The sequence below is a fragment of the Bos taurus genome, chromosome X (genome assembly GCF_002263795.3).
Source record: "Bos taurus isolate L1 Dominette 01449 registration number 42190680 breed Hereford chromosome X, ARS-UCD2.0, whole genome shotgun sequence".
NCBI lineage: Eukaryota > Metazoa > Chordata > Mammalia > Artiodactyla > Bovidae > Bos > Bos taurus.
This window is the reverse complement of record NC_037357.1, coordinates 26,272,633-26,295,931: the sequence shown is the minus strand read 5'-3', so window position 1 is coordinate 26,295,931 and position 23,299 is coordinate 26,272,633.

The following is a 23,299-nucleotide window of genomic DNA, read 5'->3' as shown; positions in this document are numbered from 1 at the left end:
ATCCAGCCAGCAATCAGTTCCCTAAGTGTTCTCCACAGCCTGGAACACACAAAGAGATTCACAGAGTTGGGTAGAGAAAGAAGGGGAGGGCGGAAGAGATAGAGGCGACCTTGTGGAGAAAAAGGAGATCCAAAATGTGGAGAGAGCAATCAAACCAGTGATCACACTCCCAAGTAAAAATGGGTACTGAAGATTGGGTTCTTAAAGGTACAAAATTTGATAACAAATACCAAAAAGCAAAGATTAAAAATCTAGAGTACTGGTTAGACTCTCAAAATATGATATTAAAAAAAAATACAAAGTCACAAAAAATTATAATATATATATATATATATATTATATATATATATATATTATATAATATATATGAAGTTTGCTTTAAAAATAAGGTCTTTTTTTTGCAAGGTAATAGGTTATAAAAATGAAAATTAAAGGAGTAATAGAAGACTTAAAAATAAGAAAAAAATTTAAAAATGATAATAGTAAAAATAGATCTAGGAAGTCTCTGGAGCTGTTGCAGACATTGTGGTGTCAGTTCAGTTTCAGAATAGTTCCTTGATCCGGCTTATACTTCTCAAGATCTGTAGGCCCCTTCCAATGTAGTCGGTGCTAAATACAGGGTTTTAATCTGTTGCACCTGTCACTTCCTCTGTTTTCTTTATTTTATTTTAGCTTCTTCTGTTTGCTGGTCTCTTCATTGTCTAGTTTTCGCCCTGACACAAGGGGGTGAGGTGGTCACTTATTTAGTCTCACTTGTTCAGTGGCGCTGTGGGGAGGGAGAAACACTGCAAACAAATATCACTGGCATGTGTGGGGAGTGCTCGCAGTGTCTTGGCCACACTGGGTTTGCCCCCTATCACAGCATGTGTGCTTTCATGGTCTACACTTCCTCAAGCTCTAGTCACTCTGCCAGGGAACTGTCTGAGGTGGCCCCTGGGTTGGGTGCACTTCCCCAGGTCTAAGCCACTCAGGTTCAGGTCTTGGGTACTCACAATGACACAGACTCGATTGGGCCTGCGTTTTGTGCCTTCCCAGTCTGAGCAGCTCAGGTGACTAGGTACTGGCAAGTGCAGTCTCCCCCAGGTGGGGGATGCGTCTAATCACCTCCCGCGTTCCAGTCGCTCAGTTTTCTGGGTGATTGCAGGCCGTGCTCTTGTCAGGTGTGCCGTGTGTCTCTTCTGGGGAGCTGATCTTCTTGGCTGGGACCCTCCTGAAGGAGTCAACCTTCCAGAATCCCAAGAAGTTTTGGTTAGCAATGGATCTGGCTTGCAGTTTGGTAGAGGATGCCTCTGTGGGCCTGAGATTGCCCCTTTCTGACTCTGGCTACCCCCGCTTGCCTGTCTCTGCTGGGGGATAGGCTGGTCCACAGCCTGCTAGCCCTCCTCTGGTATTCGTTCAGTCCCTTGTTCTGTGAGTGGGGCCTGGCAGTGCCTTAGGTTAGGGCTTTTCTAAGCACACTTGTCTCTCTCTCTCTCTTTTTTCCCTGTCTCTCTAGCTATTCCACAGTTTGGATTGCTATCTTTACGTTAGTTCCCTCAGATTTCCCTCAGGGCATTCAGGCCTGGTCCTTATCCTAAGCAATGCAGCCTGCACCTCCCTGTTCAGCCCCTGCTTGCTGGTGGTGGCTAGGGGTGCTGAGAGTTGCCTTAGGCATGTAATCTGTGGGTTTTATTTATTTCCCCCCCGGTTATGTTGCCTTCTGAGATTCAAAACTCCCCACAGACACACTGGTGAGAGTGTTTCCTGGTGTTTGGAAACTTCTCCTCTTTAAGACTCTCTTCCCAGGATGGATCTCCATCCTTACCTCTTTTGTCTCTCTTATCTTTTATATTTTGTCCTATCTTGTTTCGAAGACGATGGGCTCTTTCTGTGTGCCTGATGTCCTCTGCCATCATTCAGATGTTGTTTTATGGAATTTGTTCAGCGTTCAAATGTTCTTTTAATGAATTTGTGGGGGATAAGTGGTCTCCCCATCCTATTCCTCCGCCATCTTAGGACCGCCTCTCCAAAGATCACATCTATACTCACACAGTACACAGGAAACATGACTTACATCAAATGAACACAGAAATGTTTATTGCATTTTTCAGATAACATGTAACATTTCAACTCTATTTGAAAACATAAAGGGTTCTTTTTTACATGCATCAATGCCAAAATCTGTTCAATTGTGTGAAATGTAGTCTGTCTAGTCTGAGAATGGAACTACTGGCAAAGTTTTTCTGTAAGATCAAATTTTCTTTTCAGTATCAAAAAACTCTTGTTCTCATTGGATTTGAAACACATGGGATCACATATAAGAAATCTGTAAGTTTTCTTAATTAATCACCTCCTTGCACCCTATGGCAATGCTGGGAGTGGGATTTCTTTTAACTGATGAACTGTGAATGGTTTAGTTAAGCTACTACTGTGACAGAAAATAACAAATAGCAAATCCATTACGAAGCAGCATGCACTGATTTATAATTTAAGAAATGGAAACAAAGAGGAATTTGGAGCAAGAGCACTGAATTGTAATGAAAGAAAATGCACCATCTCAGGCATCTCACCATATGATTGGGAGAGATAACATATTTAACATCACATTCTTGAAGAGACTGAAATAGGTTTTTAAATTTCAGTCATGCATTTTAATCACAGGTGGGGATATGTCCTAATTTCTATAGAGTAAAACTTTTAAAAACAACAAAAACAAAGCATACATAAGATGTTGATATTTCCTCCTTATATATTTATGGTGATATAGATGGATTATATCAGGATTTCCATATGCTTTATTTCTTCTTTAAAATGTAGACAAGACTTTAATAGGAAAACACAGTTGTTAACTGATACATTTAAAGAAATGACTCATTTTTAGAAAGAAAAAAAAACAGAATCTCTAAAGCATTTGAATAAATTAACTTAGTGTGTATTTGGATCTCTGTTTTAATAAACACCTAACATTTCCATAGATTCCAAGTTACCAAAGCTCTTTCACATTCATCATTCCATTTTAACCTCAAAGCATCCCTGTGAGAAAGTTATTATCCTGGTTTTCCTATTAGGTCATTGAGACTCAAGAATCAAAACGACTCTTGTAAGCTACCAAATGGGACTAGAAGTGATACTTTGCAATGCTCAGTCCTACATTATGTGTACTTTGTTCTGCCTAGCTTCATTAAGCATTGGGAAGGATAGTAAGATTGAGAACTAAGGACACTTGCCCTCAAGTAGCTTTTATTGGGTTGGCCAAAAAGTTCCTTTGGGTTTTTCCATGGCATTTTATAAAAAAACTCAAATGAACTTTTTGGCCAACTCAATATTTATTTCACTTGATAAACATTCATGAACATATAAATAAGTAATTATGGGTATAAAGGGATGGTAGGGGTATAGAAAAATTACTAAGTTAACTATAATTGACATATGTAAAGTCTGTTGTTCTGTCAGTGTACAGTAATAATTTGGTTATTCAAAAAATGAAGCAGAAGGAATCAAGACAGGCTTAGCCAAAAATAACAGTCATTTTAAAATTATAAGTTCATTTGTATCTTTATTTTAGATTCCACATATAAGTGATATCATATGGTATTTGTCTCTGTGTGACTTACTTAACATAGTATGATAATCTCTAGGTCTGTGAAAATGAAAGTGAAATTGCTCAGTCGTATGCGACTCCTTGAGACCCCATGGACTGTAGCCCACCAGGCTCCCCTGTCCATGGAATTCTCCAGGCAAAAACACTGGAGTGGGTTGCCATTTCCTTCTCCAGGGGATTTTCCTGACCCAGGGATCGAACCATGGTCTCCAGCATTGCAGGCAGACTCTTTACCATCTGAGCCACCAGGGAAGTCCGGGTCCATAATAACTTTAAATGGAATATGATTTATAAAAGTGGAAGTGAAAGTGAAGTTTGTTCATTATGTCCGACTCTTCGCAACCCTATGGACTGTACCCTACCGAGGCTTCTCCGTCCATGGGATTTTCCAGGCAAGAGTATTGGAGTGGGTTGCCTTCTCCAGGGGATCTTCCCGACCCAGGGATTGAACCCAGGTCTCCTGCATTGCGGGCAGATGCTTTACCCTCTGAGCCACCAGGGAAGTCCAGGTCCATAATAACTTTAAATGGAATATGATTTATAAAAGTATTGTATCACTATGTTGTACACCTGAAACTAACATAATATGTGAATAAAAAATAATCAATTGCTATGAAAAAAATATTAAAGGATGTAAGTAGACTTACCCTAATTTTGTTGTTTTTAACCCATATCTGATCTATACCCCATCCTTGGCCCACACTGAAGTCTTACTCTACTTTTAGTTTATTCCTGAGCTTCACCTCAATTCTAAGTTTCACCCTATCCCTTATCTCACCTGTCTCTAACCATTTAGATGACAGCTAGAAACAGAGGTTGAATTTGTGTAATCCATTATTTCTAACAAAATATACATCAAATATCCCTACAAAAAATGACTATGGGAAATTGAAAAAACAATAATTTTGCCATCAAGGTTAGTTGTTCACAATGGTTAGCTAAAGGAGGGTATTATGTATTGCCTGTGTAAACAGTTATCCCCAAAGTTAGCAATCTAAATACATACAAATATTTATTACCGTAATAGTTTTCTGTGGGTGAGGAATATGGGCATCCACTTAGGTGAGTGGTCCTTGACACAGAGTGTGACGTGAGGTTGCCATCAAGCTGTCGTTTGGGATGCAGAGTCATCCATGGGCTTGACTGAGGCTGGAGGATTTACTTCCAAGATGACTAACTCACGTGGCTGTTGGCAAAACTCCTCAGTTCCTTGCTGGTTACTGGGAGGAAGTCTTAGTTCCTTACTAAGTTGCACCACTCCCTAGGGCCATTTGAGTGTCTTCACAGTATGACAGCTGCCTTCCCACAGAACAAGTGATCAAGAAGGAAAGTGAAACTGAGGCAGGCAGCACAATGTCATTTATAAATTTAACTTCAGATATTACATACTTTTGTCACATTCTCTTGATGATGCATAATAGTCTGGGAGCGGACAACACAAATCTATCAATCCAAGGGAGGAAAAATGATTGTTTTGGCTGACACAAGGGGCTGCATATTCCCAGAAGCATAGAGAAAATAGGTCTGATCTTAGAGACCTTAACAGTCATATCAGGAGAGCTTGGGTGAGGAGGAGTGGAAAGCCTCTTTGAGAACCTTGAAAGCTTGTCATTCAGTTTGATGTTGAATCCTTCAATGAGCTTTGAAACTGTCACTGTAGATCAGGGGTCAGCAAACTGTGGCTTGTGGGTCAAATTTGGTCTGAAGCATATTTTTATATGTAAGTAAGCTGAGTGATTTTTTACAATTTGAAAATAGTATAAAATAAGTATGTATATAGATTAGATGGTTGGCAGATATATAAAGTATGAGGCAGAGATCATATGTATCCTGCAGAGTCTAAAATATTTAGTAAGTGGCCCTTTAAAAATTGCAAATCCTATTAAAGATCATCCAAATATCTTATAAAATGTCTAATAAAAAGGTAGAAGTTTTAACTCTGCTACATTGTCTGGAAGGAAATATGTGCATGGATCAAGAATTGTTTTTCTTCCCAGGTAGAAGATTGAGCATCATGGGATGCTAGACCTTTAATTTTTCCAACTTAATTTAATGATGACTTAAAATTAAATATCTCAAGATCTCCTTATTTTTGCATATCCCAACCACAGAACCTTAATCTTAGATGCACACACAAGAAAAGATTCCATGGTGAATCAGAAGCACCACATACCATAACCCCTTTTTGGAAATTCAGAACATATTTGAATAATAAATACTCTGAGAAGTCCTTCAATAATTTATTTTTGACTAATAATACAACATCTCCAAATGCTAGGATTTTTTCATGGGCCTTTTGTGTTTATACAATTAACATCTACTGACATACCATGTGTGTGTGACTGGTAGATACATTCCCAGCACTCTACTTCAGGTTCCTCTAAATAAGCTTAGTTCAAGCCATAACCATCTTGATATATTATATAGATGTGGGAGCCCCATCTCATTTTTTTTCTAAATACCCAATAGTTCCCTTTTGACTTGCAGGGATCCATTTCTTGAGAAATCTTCATAGGGATATGAGCTAAGCCAAGAGTCCTGGAACAAGCCCAGCTTCCCTGTAACTAGGCAACTGGCTGTTGAGGACACCAAAGTCCTTTTGGAGTCAAGTTCCCATTCATGTTACTGGCTAATAGTTGACTGACATAGCTCTTGAAAAGGGGATAATAGTTTGATGAAACCTCACATTCAACATGAACTCCATGCATGTTTGAAGCATGCTGTCATGTTGCAGTCTCACGGTCCCATTTTCAGACCATTTTCCTTTTCTTATGGATGGAACAGGAATCTATAATTTAACAGAATCTCACCTAACTCAGATGTGGTTAGTTTACTGACCAGCATGTGAAAATATAGTTTTCAACAAACTGCTACATAAGAATGCAGACTTGCTGATGTTCAACACAAAAAATACAGTCCTTGGCTTTTTGTTTTTTATTTTAATATGCAATAATAATGACATGTATGGCATATTCTCCTAATAAAGGAAATGTATTTGATTGCAAGTGAATAAGCATGATGGTATTTTAGGGATAGTCCTGAATCCACTCTAGCATATATAAAAATGGAAAACCATTTTTCAAACTTTAGTGCAAGCAGCCATGATGCTGAAATTGGCCCATGGCATCTCTGGAAAGCTGGCCGAGAACATCTCTTCCCAAGGCAGATTCAGCACTTTTTGGCATAAATACCTCGATATGCCTCCAGTATCTACATCACAGAAATAAGGCAAGTTTAAATATAACAGATAAAATTAATATAACATTATAAGTCAACTACAATTATAAAAATTGATTGTGACGTGATGATGTGTTACACACTGACATTGAGAATTGTTGCTTTAATCTGTGCTTTTGTTTTTTCCACCAAGTACTGTAGCAGCTCAAGAATCCCCCTGACCTTGAAACAAATTGGTGCTGTTTTAACTGCCTAGCTTCATGATACTTCAGAATTTATTCTAAGATTTCAATTTGACAATAAAAAATGTGCATAACAACATGAATTCCTGGGAGACCTGTATGGCTGTTGTGGATGGCTTCTGTAAGTTATGTTACATACTGCTGGCACATTGTAGGTGCTTAAATGCATAGTATATAGAAGCAATGATGTTAGCTCAAGCCTAAGCTGGAATGAATAACTAGGTCTCTGCTGAAATGTTTTGACTATTTCTCCCACCTTCCTGCAGAGAAGGAAATGGCAACTCACTCCAGTACTCTTGCCTAGAGAATTCTGTGGACAGAGGAGCCTGGAGGGCTGCTGTCTATGGGGTCACACAGAGTCGGACATGACTGAAGCAACTTATCAACAGCAGCAGTCCGCCTTCCTGAATCTGTCCATACAATTCACTGTATACCATCCTTATTCTGACTGTAGGGCCTCTCTAGGATCACTAACTCAGAAGACCATGTATAACTGCTCTCAGATCATCTAGAAGACATTCTGCTCCCTTGCAGTATAGTTGTTGTTGTTCAGTCAATAAATCATGTCCAACTTTTTGTGACCCTATGGACTGCAGCATTTCAGGCTCCTCTGTCCTTCATTATCTTCCAGAGTTTGCTCAAACTAATGTCCACTGAGTCAGTGATACTATCTAACCATCTCATCCCCCCAACCCCTTTCTCTTCCTGCCTTCAATCTTTCCCAGCATCAGGGTCTTTTCCAATGAATCATCGGGTGGCCAAAGTATTGGCGTTTCAGCTATAGCATCAGTCCTTCCAATGAATATTCAGGGTTGTTTTCCTTTAGGATTGACTGGTTTGATCTCTTTGCTATCCAAGGGACTCTCAAGAGTCTTCTCCAGAACTGCAGTTAGAAGTATAGAATGAAGGGTAAAGGTGGGAATTAAATTAACTTCAGGATGATAAACTTCATTGGATTGGTTCCTACTTCAAAATGTTACCATGTTCCTGCCACACATATACCAGTACATACATACAAGTTCTCACAAGAGAAAGATACAATGGGGAACAGTAACAGATAAGACACTTCAAATATGCCAGAGAGGTGCATTTTCAAATATCTTGAAAGCTCCCTTGAGAAGGTTTGGAATTACATATTTAATCCCTTCCATAAGAGACAATCACAGATGCTCTGGTCATGCTCTGACCTTTGACACCTTGACAGTCCATGACAGAGTCTTCTGTATTTTTTGCTTTTTTAAAAATCTTTTTAACCACAAGCTACATCCTTGACCTACCTCTGCTAGCTGACCCACAGTTATTTTCTATTGACTGTAACAAGAATTAATTCTGTTCCATTCAATAGCTATTTACTGAGCATCTGTGTGCATTTTTAACTTCAATTTCCTTTTCTGAAAATGCAAATAAATTATTTTAGGCTTCAGGGAGATTATTTGAGAGGTAATTGTTATTTTCAAGCCTGGAGGTGCTGCTATTTATTTTTATGTTAACTATACAAACACAGGTGTGTTTTTGCTGATTTTTGCTTATTTGGATGAGAAAATAGGAATCATTTCCAAAATAGCAGAGTTTTACATGCTCTTGGGACCAGGAATTTGGTCTTAGTCACCTTTCTATTCCCTGGTAACTGAGCAGATACCATGTGTGAGAAGGTGCTCAGTAAATGTATGTCACACTGAATCATTCTTTACACCTGAGGTGTCCTAGATGAAGATGATCTCTTCCCATTGAAACCCTTCCACTAAGGTCCTAAATGCACTACTGTCATTTGAAACACAGTAAAACTTCATGGTGAGGTTCTTAAGTATTTCACAGTGTCATTAGATGGTAAAGTCAATATTGTTTGTTTTTAGCACATGCCTGGATCCTCATAACTGTACACATCTATTATCAAAAGATAAGCCATCTCCTACATGAATCTTGATTCCTGCCATGAGCATGAGACATATTAGGAATACTTGCTTTAGTAAAAATTGGCTCAATGACCATGGCCATTCTTACTGATGTTTTAAGTTTTCCCCCCAGTCTTTTTTACCTAGGTTATAACTTTTATTACTTCTTCTCTCTGAATCCCTGATAATAATATCCCATAGGCTGGCCTTCTTTCCATCCTTCCTTCCTCCCACAAACTTTTTTATAACACCCATATGTGCCCAGGATTTGTGTGAAACACCGGGAATTCAAAAATAAGTGTCAGTGCCATATTTGAGGAGCAATAATTCTTTTTAAAAAAGCATAGCACAAAAACAATCAGCTGTGTTATAACATTTTACTATTTATTAAAGTGCTTTCATGGAGAAGGCAATGGCACCCCACTCCAGTACTCTTGCCTGGAAAATCCCATGGATGGAGGAGCCTGGTAGGCTGTAGTCCATGGGGTCACTAAGAGTCGGACACGATTGAGCGACTTCACTTTCACTTTTCACTTTCATGCATTGGAGAAGGAAATGGCAACCCACTCCAGTGTTCTTGCCTGGAGAATCCCAGGGACGGGGGAGCCTGGTGGGCTTCTGTCTATGGGGTCGCACAGAGTCGGACACGACTGAAGCGACTTAGCAGCAGCAGCAGCAGCAGCAGAGTGCTTTCACAGGAAGGAGTATATGTTGGGCAACTATTTGAGAGAGTCAGTTCCTAGGCAGGTTGATAGGGAGTCTAGGGGTCCCCAAGGAGAGAGGGGTCTGGAATTCTCAAGGAGGAAGAAAGGACAAACTTTTTTTCTTTCTCCACATTCCTTAGGATTATATAACAATAATGTATCCTGCCTAAGGACAGTCTTTGGATTCAACCTTCTGTTATCTTAAAACGTTAATTATGGGAGTAGACCTGGTCTTTACAAGGATGTATCTTGCCTGAGGACAGTGTTATCTTAAAATGTAAATTATGGGAGTAGGTCTGATGAGGTCTTTACAACCTCCAGATATTCTTTGGATTATATAACTTCATTGTTAACACTAGCAAGCGGGTACTCTTTCTACCCCCTTCTGATGCCTATGTCAGAAGCTTTCTCTATCTCCTTTATACTTTAATAAAACTTTATTACACAAAAGCTCTGAGCGATCAAGCCTCGTCTCTGGCCCCGGATTGATTTCTTCTCCTCCGGGGGCCAAGAATCCTGGTGTATTTGCGTGATTCAACAACAACCTTTCATCTTGATGTTATTTCACTTTGGCACATGCATTAATATTAGTTTGCTAGGGGTGTCTGCAGATTACCACAGACAAAGTGAGTTGGATAACAGAAATTTATCTTGTCACAGTTCTGGAGGGTAGAATTCTTGAGATCAAGATGTCAGCAGGGTTGGTTTCTTCTAAGGCCTCACCCTCCTTGGCTAGTGGATGGCTTTCTGCCGCCGCTATGTTTATATGCTCTTCTTTCTGTGTCTTTTTATAAGGACACCAGTTATATTGGATGAGGGTTTGCTCACCTATTTATCATTTAATTACCTCTTGAGATACCCTGTCTCCCAATACAGTCACATTCTGAGGTCTTGGAAGTTGGATTTAAACACAGGAATTTTGGAGAGACAAAGTTCAGTCCATAGCATCAAACAAGGAAGTTCAGCATTAGAGAAGTCATATAACCTGAAATGTTTCTTAGTAAGAATGGTATAGACTCTGTTATAATCTAACATCTGTAGAAATCTTAAATTCATATTCTTTCTACACAATAGCACTGCCTTTCCAAGATCTATTACAAAACTACCTAAACTGGATCTTGCTCCTTATCCCCTGCCACTTCCTTTTTAATAGAGTAGTTTTAGCCCAGTGTTCTCTAGACCTGCTTCTTAATTTTCTGACTTTGTCTATCTGATTATAGCTTTAAGGTTTTGTTGTTGTTGTTTGTTTTACCAGTTTTGCTTTGCTTGTAATAATCTTCCTCTATTTCAGCTCAGACCTTGGTTCAGATGTACTTACTGCTTACACATTTGCATGTACTTAACTGTATTTGCCCGCTGTCTTGCAGTTATGTGGGGCCATGTTTTTGGTTCTAGGCTGTGGTCTATCCATGGAAATGGTGTGTCCTCACTCTGCACCTATTATTCATCTTTACTGCAAGCTTCCACTCTACTCCCTCTTCCCCTGCTGTACATTGAAATAACAATATTATGAGATCAAATCTGCCTGGATCAGAGTACCTGCATTGGGAATTTTGGGAGCAAGAAGTCCAGCCATGGTGTTAAGCCAGTGAAATTCTGGATGAATTTGTAACCACAGCATATACTCATCTATCCTGGCTAATTCAGGCCAGTCAGATTGGAATTGTGTTACCTTCCTGTATTCTCTTCAGTCTCACATGCACCTAGCGCTTGAGGTTGCTTTCCTCACTGGGATCTTTCACATGCCTTCCCTGAAAGAACTGACCTACCCACACATTTTTGCTCTGTACGTCAACAATATCCATCAGATCACTGTGATCTAATTGGACTGCCAGTTCCAGCCCTGCCTTGGTTGGCTTCCACCCGGGTTCCAATTCAGAGAATATGGGAACATCCCTAATACCTGGTTGCTCTGTCTCCTGAATCCTGTACCATAACAGAGTTGCAATTTGCCTTTAAAATCAGGCAAAAACATGCCTGAAAAAAAGACAGCTTCGAAAAGAATATTCCCAGTTGTTAATTTAGTGAGAGTAAAGTTATGTTAGCTCATTCAAATTTAATTGCTAATGGGTTATAAGATCTTAGGAACTACAGGCCCAGCATCTGTCTCTTTTTAGTGTCTCAATTATCACCACAATAATTTAATGGCATCCTGTTGAAGAAGCATCCTTGACATGCTAACGAATGGCACCCTGCTCATTTCCATGAACTTCATATCCCTAGGTGATCATTTGAAGCTAGGCATTTTAGATTTCCATCATTTGGCCACACAGCCTGACTTAAAGGTTGACCAAAATCATATATTGAAGAAAAACAACAGCAACACTTGTTTAACATGAGATTGCAAATGTCTTAAACTTTAGTCACTTATAATTATATAAATATGAACCAAAACTGAGACAAACATGAGAATCCTAGGATCTATTTCATTCTCTACTTTCATCATGACCTTTTTCATTTAGGTTTCTCTAGTTGTTCTATCAGTGTTTCATGACTGAACCCATCTGTAATATTTAGCTTCTCTAATTGTTTATTTTCTTGATGTTTTATTTTTTAGGTTATACTAACTTTTTTGCACTTTATTCATTTTGTTTAATTTATTCAACATATAGTTATACTGCTCTCTGACTTTTATTAAACACTGAGTAGTAATACCCTAAATTTCTAGCCACCTCACAGCTTTTTTATGATGGAAGATCTAAATATCTAAAGAAGTAAATATATAAATACATTTCATTATCTCTTTGTTAATTAAAAAAATAGCAGCTTTTGCAATTTGTAGTGTTATTTATTTATTTTTGGCTGCGCTAGGTCTTTGTTCCTGGGAGGGATTTTCTCTGGTTGCAGCCAACGGGGGCTACTCTCGAGTTGTGGTGCTTGTGCTTCTCATTATAAGTGGTTGCAATTTAAATTGAGGTCTGTAACTGGCTTAAGAATGTACAAAGGTCATCATTTTGAAGTTTTTACCTGATATATTTCATAAACATAAATAGGAAGTGATTTGCATAGAAAACACTAAGCTTTTTATTTTTATTTTTTTGAAGCACAACTGTCACCTAAGTTTCCATTGGAATTAATGTAGAATGGATTTTAAAAGGCTTTGCAAAATAGCCATTTCTATGGTCAAAAAAGGAGAGAACAGAAAAGAACAAGCACAGACTGAGGGAGATCGTTTTGAAATAAAGAAGCATTTCTTGATGGTGAAGTTCACTCAATTCTACCATAAACTTAAGGTTTGGGAATTACCTGCCCTGTAGACATTAAAAAAGAAGATAAATACTAATCTATCTGGGAATAATTCTATGGTATCCTGTCTGAATTTGTTCAATTAGCTGATTAGATGTCTCCCTGTGATTTGGTACAATTCCTGCAATGGTAAATGAGAAAAAAATGCTATTGCAGGGGATGTTTTGGCTTCAATCAAGGAGTTTGAGCATGGAGCATGGTTTATCTTCTCAGAGTGGCCTGAAGACTGAGTATCCTGGTAATTTAGACTTATGATGTGAAGAACTTGAACCCTAGTATTAACATATGGAGTGCACACAATCCGAAGAAAACTCTTTCTTCTGACTCTTGAAGGCAGTATAAAGTAAGAGGCGGCCAATTATCCCAAGGGTTTTGGAGTGCTCATGAAGAACCCCAAGCTGCTTCTCCTCCATGGGTAACCAAAGCTGAAAGTAGAAGAGAAGGAGCAGAGTCTGTGTGTTCACAGCCAGCCCTCCTGGCACCACATGACTGTGTCAATGTTGAACTTGAGAATGGAGCCCAAGCGGTTGTTCCTAAGAGATATGACATAGAGCAGAGCTTCTGGTATCACAGGTGGCAGAGCAGGAAGACATTTACATCCCGTCACTGCTCTCTGATCTTGGAGTAGACTTCCTAGACACAGCTACCTTGTCATCCCTCTTCCTGAGAGAAAACAACATGGAGCTCATTCTTCCCAGGCCTGGTGAAGAGAAGACAGTGAGCCCTTCACTTCTGATAGAGGAACTGAAAGTGGGAGACAGAAGATATGCACGAACCACTTTTACTTGAAATTCAAAATAAAACATGCAAGCAGTGAAAGTAGTTTTTAGTAAAATAGACTTTATCAAAAAATAACTGGAGGCTAGAGAGACATGATATGAATGATGAGTGCAAAGAATTATGTATGTAACCTTACCTGCAATTTATACAAATGATTTGGGATCACTGCTGCTGCTGCTGCTGCTAAGTTGCTTCAGTCATATCTGACTCTGTGCGACCCCATAGACGGCAGCCCACCAGACTTCCCCGCCCCTGGGATTCTCCAGGCAAGAACACTGGAGTGGGTTGCCATTTCCTTCTCCAATGCATGAAAGTGAAAAGTGAAAGTGAAGTTGCTCAGTCGTGCCTGACTCTTAGTGACCCCATGGACTGCAGGCTACCAGGCTCCTCCATCCATGGGATTTTCCAGGCAAGAGTACTGGAGTGGGGTGCCATTGCCTTCTCCGGGGATCACTGATAGTAGTGGCTAAAAAAAAATGCTTATTAAACACTTACTCCATTTCAGTGGATTTAAATAAATACGGCACACTCTCTCTATATAATATAAGGTAATGTATGGCCTGCTGTGAATGCTACAGAGGCAACATTTCTTTTCTGAAGGCATTTATAATTTGTGGAGGAAAAGAGAGAAATTGAGATTTGTTGAAACGTAACTGTGTGGCAAGCATTGTGCTGGGCACCCTTCATGCATCTTCTCACTGAATTCTTGCACTTAAATAATGTTGTCTTCATTGCCTTATCTCATTGCTGAGGAAACTAAAGCTCAGAAAAATTAAATGGCTTGCCCAAAGTTAGTATGTGATCCAGCTGAGATAGCATGCAGATAATTATGACACAAGGAATGATGTGACAGAGATAATGAGAAAATAAATAAAACAGATTGTTACATGTTCTATCCCCTTTAAAATAGTTATTCAGGTCAGTGACCCATTACATAGCCCATTAAAGTGTGGATTTTCCTGCCCTTTTTCTCTGGGACCTAGGATGGTTTCTATCTGCATCTCAAAAAAGCCTACTCTTAGAGATTATCCAGATCTTGACAAACAGGAACTCCATCCTTCCAGCTGATCAAATTACAGTGCTTGCTGCTGCTGCTGCTGCTGCTGCTGCTGCGTCGCTTCAGTCATGTCCAACTCTGTGCGACCCCATAGACGGCAGCCCACCAGGCTCCCCTGTCCCTGGGATTCTCCAGGCAAGAACACTGGAGTGGGTTGCCATTTCCTTCTCCATGCATGAAAGTGAAAAGTAAAAGTGAAGTCACTCAGTCATGTCCGACTCCTAGCGACCCCATGGGCTGCACCCTACCAGGCTTCTCCGTCCGTGGGATTTGCCAGGCAAGAGTACTGGATTGGGGTGCCATTGTCTTCTCCGTTACAATGCTTAGTCATTCCTAATTCTTCTCTTTCTTCAGCATGACATATTCAGTCAATTAACAACTCATGTCAGTTCGACCCTTAAAATGTATTTAAAATATAGGATCTCTTACCTACTGCCATCACTGAGTTCCAAGTCAGTGCCATCTCTTGTTTCCTTTCTCTGTTAGTGTACTTGTCTCCTAAGAGGTCTAACTGCTTCTGTCCTTAGGCCCCATCAGTCTCTTCTCAACATGGCAGCCGGTTCAGTTCAGTTCAGTTGGTCAGTTGTGACCAATTCTTTGCTACCCCATGAATTGCAGCAGCCAGGCCTCCCTGTCCATCACCAACTCCCGGAGTTCACTCAAACTCATGTCCATTGAGTCGGTGATGCCATCCAGCCATCTCATCCTCTGTCGTTGCCTTCTCCTCCTGCACCCAATCCCTCCCAGCATCAGACTGTTTCCAATGAGTTAACTTTTCGCACGAGGTGGCCATGAGTATACACGCATGAGTATTGGAGTTTCAGCTTTAACATCAGTCCTTCCAAAAAAACCCAGGACTGATCTCCTTTAGAATTGACTAGTTGGATCACCTTGCAGTACAAGGGACTGTCAAGAGTCTTCTCCAACATCACAGTTCAAAAGCATCAATTCTTCGGCTCTCAGCTTTCTTCACAGTCCAACTCTCACGTCCATACATGACCACTGGAAAAACCATAGCCTTGACTAGATGGACCTTTGTTGGCAAAGTAATGTCTCTGCTTTTCAATATGCTATCTACGTTGGTCATAACTTTCCTTCCAAGGAGTAAGCATCTTTTAATTTCATGGCTGCAATCACCATCTACAGTGATTTTGGAGCCCCCCAAAAATAAAGTTTGACACTGTTTCCACTGTTTCCCCATCTATTTCCCATGAAATGATGGGACCAGATGCCATGATCTTCATTTTCTGAATGTTGAGCTTTAAGCCAACTTTTTCACTCTCCTTTTTCACTTTCATCAAGAGGCTTTTTAGTTCCTCTTCACTTTCTGCCATAAGGGTGGTGTCATCTGCATATCTGAGGTTATTGATATTTCTCCTGGCAATCTTGATTCCAGCTTGTGCTTCTTCCAGCCCAGCATTTCTCATGATGTACTCTGCATATAAGTTAAATAAACAGGGTGACAATATACAGCCTTGACATACTCCTTTTCCTATTTGGAACCAGTCTTTTGTTCCGTGTCCAGTTCTAACTATTGCTTCCTGACCTGCATACAGGTTTCTCAAGAGGCAGGTCATGTAGTCTGGTATTCCCATCTCTTTCAGAATTTTCCACAGTTTATTGTGATCCACACAGTCAAAGGCTTTGGCATAGTCAATAAAGCAGAAATAGATGTTTTTCTGGAACTCTCTTGCTTTTTCCATGATCCAGCAGATGTTGGCAATTTGGTCTCTGGTTCCTCTGCCTTTTCTAAAACCAGCTTGAACAACTGGAAGTTCATGGTTCATGTATTGCTGAAGCCTGGCTTGGAGATTTTTGAGCATTACTTTACTAGCAAGTGAGATGAGTAATTGTTAAATCAGTTGCATCGTATCTATTTTCTTCTCAAAACATTCCATTGACTCTCCATATTGTTCAGAGACAAAGCCAAGGTTCTTACAATGTCCTGTGAGACCACCACCCCATTTAGTCCCTTGCTACCTCTATGACTTTATTTCCTACCACTTCCCTTTTATTCATTTCTAGACACACTGCCTACCTTATCCCTCCTGGAATAAACCAAACATGTACTTTCTTGATGATCTCAGGTCCTTTTCTTAGGAACATTTTTCTATCAAATATTTTCTTGTTTTAAAGTTCATATGTGCAAGATACACTAATTGACAGTGTTTTTTGGAAGGAACTGTGCATGCAATGCCTAAAATATTATCTGAACTTTCAAGTTTCCTTCTAAGAATTCCTCCCAAGGAAATAACCCATTCTAAATGTAAGTATTTCCAGGCAGAGGTATATAAGTAACACAATATATTTGTGAATACTATCAAGATATGGAAAAAATAGAAATGCCAACATGATGAGATTCTTTAAATAAATTGTGACACTTTGGTCCCACAGACTACTGCTCATCCATTAAAAATTCTTCTGTTAAGACAATATGTGTTGAAAATGCTCCAACAAGTTACCACTTTATGAAATGACTAAAATACGTCTGAGCCAAACGAACAGGCAAAGTAGCCAGGAAGCTCCATAGATGTCAGTATATCTGGGAAAATAATAAGACTGAGAAAAGCATATTTCTCAGAGCATCTTTTCAGAAGAGCAATCTTTAGAGAGAATAGATACTTCAGTGTGGCCATTACAGTGGGTCTGGAGCGGTGAGCCCATACTCCAGCACTAAAACATGGTAATGAAATTTTCTTTTGAGTATGCCCAGTTAATTGTATGACTTTTAATTTGCTGATTTCATTTCCCCATAGGGCTTTGGGGCTTACCAGGTGGCACTAGTGGTAAAGAAAAGAACCCACCTGCCAATGCAGGAGACATAAGAGATGCGAGTTTGATCTTTATTTCTGCTTTTGAGATTTGTTTCTTTGGTGTTTGGCACAGGCTACCTTTGTAATGAGGAAGAAAATATGATTTAAACAAAGGAAATATTGTAAATTTTAAAAATAAAAGATAAATCCAAATCATGGCAAAATTCATAAAAATAGATTGTTCCATAGTGTTGAAATTCACAGATGGAAAGTGAGTACCCAGAAGAAGCCTTTAGATTCGAGGGTAAAAGATTGAAGGCAACCTTGAGAAGGTGGATAGCTTAGTAGAAGAAGCTAGCCTGCTTAAAAAAATCGATAAAATATGAACTAATTAATTCCTAAGGAGCATTGAGGATAAAATTGTATTTTCTGAAATATTGATGGATAAGTATTTAGGTCTAGGAGGAAATAAATAGTAAGTTATAGTTTATCCAACAAACACTGTACTTGCTGTACATTTGGCAGGCATTGTACAAAACCATTTGCAAATGATAACTAATTTAATCCTCACACCTCTTAACAACTGTATGAGATAAGGTGTTATTCTTATTCATATTTTACATGTAACAAACTGAGACACAGAGGTTCAATAACATGCCCAACCTAACTCAATTAGTGAATGATAAAATAAGGTTTGAAACTAGGCACTTTAAGCATTGTGGGTTCCCCAGGTGGCTCAGTGGTAAAGAATCCACCTGCCAATGCAGGAGACCCTGGTTTGATCTCTGGGTCAGGAAGATCCCCTGGAGAAGGGCATGGCAGCCCATTCCAGTATTCTTGCCTAGAGAATTCCATTCCATGGACAGAGGAGACTGCCGAGCTACAGTCCATAGGGTCACAAAGAGTTAGACAGGACTGAAGTGACTGAGCATGCACACACTTTAAGCATTTTAAGTAGGATCTTAACCACCTTACATCACTGCCTCTCAATACTGTTAAGATGAGCTACAAGGATGATAGAGAAGGGGGTCTGACATTGGGAATACTATACAGAGAGGAAACAGGAGTGTCAGTAACACTTCAAAAGAAGCAGGATTATATGTGGATGAGAATTTACAACAGGTACCATGCATCTTTTAATCCCAGAGTGGCTTGTGGGGAAGGGGCATTTTTACAGTGGAATGGCCACTAGGCTGGTGTCACATCTGGAGCAGAAGAATTGAGTGAGGATTTCTAAGGAAAACCACAAGGCAGATCTGTACAGTAAGGTCTTGCCTTCTAGGCAAGACTGATATACACCACCTTCTATGCAGAGATCCAGGGACAGAATTGTTTAGAACACTCCTTAATAGTGCATAGTCAAGTACTGACAGAGGCTTTTGATGAACTAACAAAGAGAAGCTCAATATAATTCCCACTGTAAGATGTTTCTATACCATCAACAATGAGATCTTACATCTTTCTAAGGACTTCCTAGAGCACGCGGACTGAGGTTGGAGGCAATGTCTAGTTTGAAGATCATTGTCCTTGATATGTCAGTGTGCAGCATTAGGATCATTCAGAAACTTGTGAGAAATGTGAATTATTGTCCCACTCTCCTGGAAGACCTAGTGAATCCAAAATTCTTGGAGTTTCAAGAGATGGAGGGGAAGCTGCTGAGAGGGAGGCAGCTATGGGAGGCAGCTAAGAGACCTACGGCCCAGCCGGGCTGAATCCACATTTTGCAAAAAGAGTATTAGATATTGGGAAAATTTTAGTGCCTTTGGGTAAAAAGAGCCCCATCAAATGTCTCTCTCTCTTTTTCCTTTTTTTTACATACAAGCAATTTTTCCTGGAGGAGGGCATTGCAACCCACTCCAGTATTCTTGCCTGGAGAAACTGCATGAACAGAGGAGCCTGGCAGGCTGGAGTCCATGGGGTCATAAAGAGATGGACATGACTGAGCTACTAAGCACAGCACAACACAAGCAATTTATACTCATCACTTGCATTCTTAACTCATCCATAACCCTCAAAAATGTCACAAATCTGAGGTTTGAGATGAAAGCCAAGGATGTGCAGTGTTCGTAGCCCTTGATAATTAGAAAAAATGTTTTTGTAATTTACTATAGCTATTTACACTCAGTCATATCAAAATATCCCCAGAATCAAAACTTTCATGTAGAATTGGCCTTTTTTTATTTTTTTATTTTTACAGTGTAGTGTTGGTTTCTGCCATACAACAACATGAATTAGCCATAATTATACATACATTGTCTCTCTCCGGAGCCTCCCTCCCCTCCCCATCCCATCCCTCCAGGTCACCGCAAGGCACCAGACTGGGCTCCCTGTGCTATACAGCGACTTCTTACCTGCTATCCATCTTGCACATGATAGTGTATACATGTTGATGCTACTTTCTCCATTCGTTCCACTTACTCCCTCCCCAACTGTGTCCACAAGTCCAGAACTGGCCATTTGAAACCATCCTATTTCAGAAACAGGATCTCAAAATTCAACAAATAAATAATATTCACTTCAGAAGGATGACATTTGTTCATTGTGAGAATTAAAAGTAAGAGAGTTTTCAACATAATTAAATGAAGCCCCTTTGGCAACATAACCCAAATTTGTGTTTTCTAGTGCTAGATTAAAAATAAGAGAATATCCTTCAGTAATTGGTTATCCCTATTTTTAACATGCCAGGAGATATTATAAAAATCACACCCAGAGTTATGAGTTTAGATTCTTCTCTCAGGGTCAGGGGTGTAAATCTGGTGCAGGTTGATTGGAGAGGAGTGAAAGTAATTAATACCGGAGGCTCTCTCTGATGGATTAATTAGCTGTGAATGAAGCAAATGCTTGCAGTAAACTGTATTTTATAAGCAGTTTTTATTAGATGGATGATCACTTGCATACAGAAATCACTTCTTCAGGTAGGACCAGTGTTGCTTCACAGCAAGGTGACAGCATTATGTATGGCAGAATTTTATAAACTTTTCTACTGAAACTTCCTAAAGGTGTAGAAGGGTATATGAGTACCACAAATGGAGTTTGTCCACAACAGTCTTCCATTAACAAAAACTTCAGTAAATCTGTTTTGTTTCAAAAATTTAAATAAAGAATTTCACTGCATAACATAATGATGTTTATTTTGATATGAAAGTGTAAGTCGTTCAGTCGTGTCTGACTATTTGTGATGCCATGGACTGTAGCCTGCCAAGCTCCTCTGTCCATGGAATCTCTGGACAAGAATGCTGGAGTGGGTTGCCATTTCCTTCTCCAAGGGATCTTTCTGATCTGGGGATCTAACTCCGGTCTCCTGCGTTACAGGCAGATTCTTTACCTTCTGAGCCACCGGGGAAGCCATTTTGATTTGAACAAAATTATTTATTTTGCTACCATAAAACAAAAAAAAAAGTTTGCTTCAAAAAGATACTTCCCTGGTGGCTCAGTTGGTAAAACGTCTGCCTACAATGTGGGAGACCCAGGTTCAATCCCTGGGTCGGGAAGATCTGGAGAAGGAAATGGAAACCCACTCCACTATTCTTGCCTGGAAAATCCCATAGACAGAGGAGCCTGGTAGGCTACAGTCCATGGGGTCACAAAGAGTCAGACACGACTGAGTGACTTCACTTTCTTTCTTTCTTTCAAAAATATGCATTACTCTTGTCCTGTGGCTCAGGATACTCTGGTGTAGAATGCATAGAACCAGGGTTGAATGGTAGGAAGAAAAAGAAAATTTCTGTGGGTCTGAGCTTTTTTGTGTGGCAAATTTTGTGTGGCAAAATTTCTGTGGCAAATTTCCCGATCTCTTTGTCTCTGTCAACATCTGTAAATATGAGATACAAATAATTCCTCTATCATACCAATTGTGTTATTGTGAAATTTAAAAATGTTATAAAAAGAGTTTGGAAATTATACAGTACTACAAAAATATTCAGATGTACTCATGTACTGATCAGTTTATCCAGACAGCTTTATTTGACTAATATATTGGTTACCAATTGGTTGCTTAAGGAACTATAACTATGAACAGAGCATATAATGTATGTAGATAGTTTCAAACTACTCATTTATCATTATATAAAATAGGAATATAATTTAGCCAAACCTCTCTCCCCAATTAAAAAAAATCCATTTTAAACATCAATTATAGCTTGCTCGATCATTTCTAATAACAGAGAGCTATCAAGACAGTCCATGCCAGCTTTTCACATCTCTAATTATTGGAAAGTTCTTTATTTGGTGATTTGAGGCCACTCACTGTTATGGGATGGATTGTGTCTCCCAAATTTATACATTAAAGTCCAGTCCCCAGCACCTCAGAATGTTACTGATATTGGATATAAGTGATTAAATGAAGATAAGTTCATTGGATTTTGATGGACAGCTAGTAGCTACTGTGGCGTGTGATCTCAAATCCACACACAACCTTATGATTCAGTACTAGTATTATTGTTTCATTACACATGAGGAGCTAAGGTATAGAGAAGTTAGGGAACAAGTCCAAACTGTATGTATACTAAATGTTTGACCTAGCAATCCAGTCCAGCTTTTACTAACTGCAAAGTCCATACACATCACTATTACCACTACTACTGCTACTACTACACACACACACACACACACACCCCACACACACACACACACTCAAAAGTAAGCTCTGTAAGACAAAAGACTTCATTTTATTAACCTCTGAATTTCAGTGCTTGATATAGTGTCAGCGCTCTAAATAATTAGTCTTTGAATGAATGAGTAAATGAGAAAATGAGTGTTTATTAGCTCATTCAAGCAGTTAAAAATCCATTTGATTTTAATGTCATTTGGTTTGGCTTCTTTTCTTATTTAAATATATATATGAAAACAAACTATCAAATCACTTACTCAGGCCAAGCACACACACACTTTTCTAACACATTAACTAATCTAGTAATATTATTAACATGATTTAGTATCATTCAACCTATTTTGGGTGCTGCTAATTTCTATTAAAAGACACTTACTCCTTGGAAGGAAAGTTATGACCAAGCTAGATAGCATATTCAAAAGCAGAGACATTACTTTGCCAACAAAGGTTCATCTAGTCAAGGCTATGGTTTTTCCTGTGGTCATGTATGGATGTGAGAGTTGGACTGTGAAGAAAGCTGAGCACTGAAGAAGAATTGATGCTTTTAAACTGTGGTGTTGGAGGAGACTCTTGAGAGTCCCTTGGACTGCAAGGAGATCCAACCAGTCCATTCTGAAGGAGATCAGCCCTGGGATTTCTTTGGAAGGAATGATGCTAAAGCTGAAACTCCAGTACTTTGGCCACCTCATGTGAAGAGTTGACTCATTTGGAAAAGACTCTGATGCTGGGAGGGATTGGGGGCAGGAGGAGAAGAGGATGACAGAGGATGAGATGGTTGGATAGCATCACTGACTCGATCGATGGACGTGAGTCTGAGTGAACTCTGGGAGTTGGTGATGGACAGGGAAGCCTGGCGTGCTGTGATTCATGGGGTCGCAAAGAGTTGGACCCGACTGAGCAGCTGAACTGAACTGAACTGAATCTCTATTAGTGCTATGAAGTCACCTGTTTGGCAGTCTGTCTGGGATTTTTCTGTGTGTTGATATTAAGATTATAGGTTTGGAATTTCTGGGTTTCAACATTTTGGGGATAGAAGAGATAAAATAATGCCTATCTTTAGTCTTCTGTCAGTGTATGAAGATTTATATATTGCACAGATCTCAGATAGAGGCCACGAGCAAAACAGAGATAGGAAAAAAAAAAAAAAACCTTAGGAAAAAAAAAATCTCTATTTCAGAAGATAGAAGAGCATCAGAACATTTACCAAGGAAATCCTCAATATTTTTAATATAAATTTATTTATTTTAATTGGAGGTTAA